Here is a 2500-nt window from a genome sequence, read left to right as displayed (position 1 = left end):
AGTTATCCAAGTAACGTGGGTACGATCTAAGGAACCATAACTGATTTAATGAGCCATTCGCGGTTTCACCTTAATGCGGCTTGTACTGAGACATGCATGGCTTAATCTTTGAGACAAGCATATGACTACTGGCAGGATCAACCAGGGAGCTGCGTCAACTAGAGCTGAGCAGCCGGCCGCCCGGGAGTGTGTCCCAGGGGCCCGCGCGAACACGCAAGCGTCCGCTCAATTATTCTGCAAACAGGAGGAGGCTGAGCTCCCCTGCACAATACACCTCGAAACCCTCTCAGGTCCCGGCGGCGCGCAGCGCCGTCCTAAGTACTTGGTCGGGTTCGAGAGAGGCGCAATCGCCCGGAGTTAGGCGAGTAGACGCTTTAGGTGCGACCACCCGTGCTCCCAACTGAGCTTGCCGCTGCCGACAGAGGCCCGGGAGCGTGCTGTCGTGGCATTGCCGGCGGGAGACAACACGCGCCACCTACGGTGACCGGCAGCTCCAACGCCAGCGCCACAGAAGGGCAAAGGCCCCACGTGGGTGCCGAAGCGAACTCTCCCAGCACAGCGCACGTGCCAACACGTCTGCACAACTGCGATACAAACCACCAGCGAGAACCGCTGGGGCGACCGAGCAGCAGACGGCGTCGCGGCGCCGAGTGCCGGGCGGCGGCGCATCCTCAACGCACACAGTCCTCAGTCGGACCAGCACACTGCAGATGTCCACCGCGCTTCGCACCGGGCCCGCGAGGACCCACTTTGGCCGCCCGGCGCCGCGCGCAGGGTGCCCCGGCGCGCAGCTGCGCCGCCTGCCGCGTCCGTCGGCCGGCGCGCCTGCCACTGGGCGCCCCCACCAGCCGGCTGTAGCGCGTGCGCCCACGCACCGCGCGGCCAGCACGCCGGGCGGCCCCCCCTCACCGGCCGGGGACGGTCCCACCCAGCCACCGCCGCGTATCGCTTCACACACAGATTTGCCCTTACTGATTTACCTCCAGCAACAACAACCGCACCACAATGGGTTTACCAGTTGTTCATTTGCGTAACGTCACCAGCAAACGTAGACGTCCATCCCAGTTTGCAAATGCAACGATTATTGCATACCTGTCTGTTAGGTGCCACGACACACTACGTCTGCCCACATACACGCAACAAAATGTGCACGACTAGAGAACACGTGGGAGGTGGCCCCCTACGTATGCGATGTCCATTACGACACCGACTGTCAACCAGCATCTGTACCATGTCGCAGATGTGGAACGCGGTGCACCATGCTATCACACTGTGTGAGAAGAGACGACTACGTTTGAATACACGCGCCACTACATCAACAGACGGCTCATGCTGATCGCCATCCAGGGCGTCCGTTACTCCCACACGTCTCTATGGCGTACCACACTGCAATGTAGCTGTTATGGGGAGACGGCACGTGGCTGAGTGCACAACATTTGGACCGTATGGTTCGCTGTTGTTGGGCGCAGTCGTTGTACGGTCACACATGTGCCACAGCGTATCATTCAGTACATACGGACCTATGTGCAGTACAATGTGAGGGTTAAGCTTACGACATCAGCGGACAGTGGACACAGGCCGTACCACGACGTAGACTGAGCGCTTCGACATGCGAATGCCAGTGAACAGCTGCGAAGGGCATTGAACACGCAAGCACCTGAACGACCAGCGTGCGAAGGCAGGGGGGGGGGAGGGGGGGGCGATGTACATCCTGCAGTCGTCCACATTACAGTGTACAGCGGGAGCATGTAAAAAGTAAGCAACACTTGCGAAGTGTTGAACATGAAACGATACACAAGAGGGTGGGCGGTGCGAGTAGCGAACTATATTCAGAGGGTTGTGGTTAGACAACACTAGATTAATGTAACGTGTCATATGCCAATTACAGAGCAGGTTAAGGCACAACGTGGGTTAGGTTAAGGCACAACGTGGGTTAGGTTAAGGCACAACGTGGGTTAGGTTAAGGCACAACGTGGGTTAGGTTAAGGCACAACGTGGGTTAGGTTAAGGCACAACGTGGGTTAGGTTAAGGCACAACGTGGGTTAGGTTAAGGCACAACGTGGGTTAGGTTAAGGCACAACGTGGGTTAGGTTAAGGCACAACGTGGGTTAGGTTAAGGCACAACGTGGGTTAGGTTAAGGCACAACGTGGGTTAGGTTAAGGCACAACGTGGGTTAGGTTAAGGCACAACGTGGGTTAGGTTAAGGCACAACGTGGGTTAGGTTAAGGCACAACGTGGGTTAGGTTAAGGCACAACGTGGGTTAGGTTAAGGCACAACGTGGGTTAGGTTAAGGCACAACGTGGGTTAGGTTAAGGCACAATGTGGGTTAGGTTAAGGCACAACGTGGGTTAGGTTAAGGCACAACGTGGGTTAGGTTAAGGCACAACGTGGGTTAGGTTAAGGCACAACGTGGGTTAGGTTAAGGCACAACTTGGGTTAGGTTAAGGCACAACGTGGGTTAGGTTAAGGCACAACTTGGGTTAGGTTAAGGCACAAC

General features: G+C 56.8%; 1 non-coding gene across 1 annotated transcript in view; it reads right to left on the bottom strand.

Annotated features, from left to right (window-relative positions):
• Positions 1–148, bottom strand: part of LOC126151278 (small subunit ribosomal RNA) — a 1909-nt gene extending 1761 nt beyond the window's left edge. The window contains exon 1 of the ribosomal RNA XR_007531903.1: positions 1–148. This exon is cut by the window's left edge and continues 1761 nt beyond it. This is a non-coding gene — a ribosomal RNA (small subunit ribosomal RNA).
• Between the last annotated feature and the right edge of the window lie 2352 nt (positions 149–2500).

The sequence above is a fragment of the Schistocerca cancellata genome, unplaced genomic scaffold (assembly GCF_023864275.1).
Source record: "Schistocerca cancellata isolate TAMUIC-IGC-003103 unplaced genomic scaffold, iqSchCanc2.1 HiC_scaffold_1052, whole genome shotgun sequence".
Lineage (NCBI taxonomy): Eukaryota > Metazoa > Arthropoda > Insecta > Orthoptera > Acrididae > Schistocerca > Schistocerca cancellata.
This window is presented reverse-complemented; position numbering and strand designations above follow the sequence as displayed.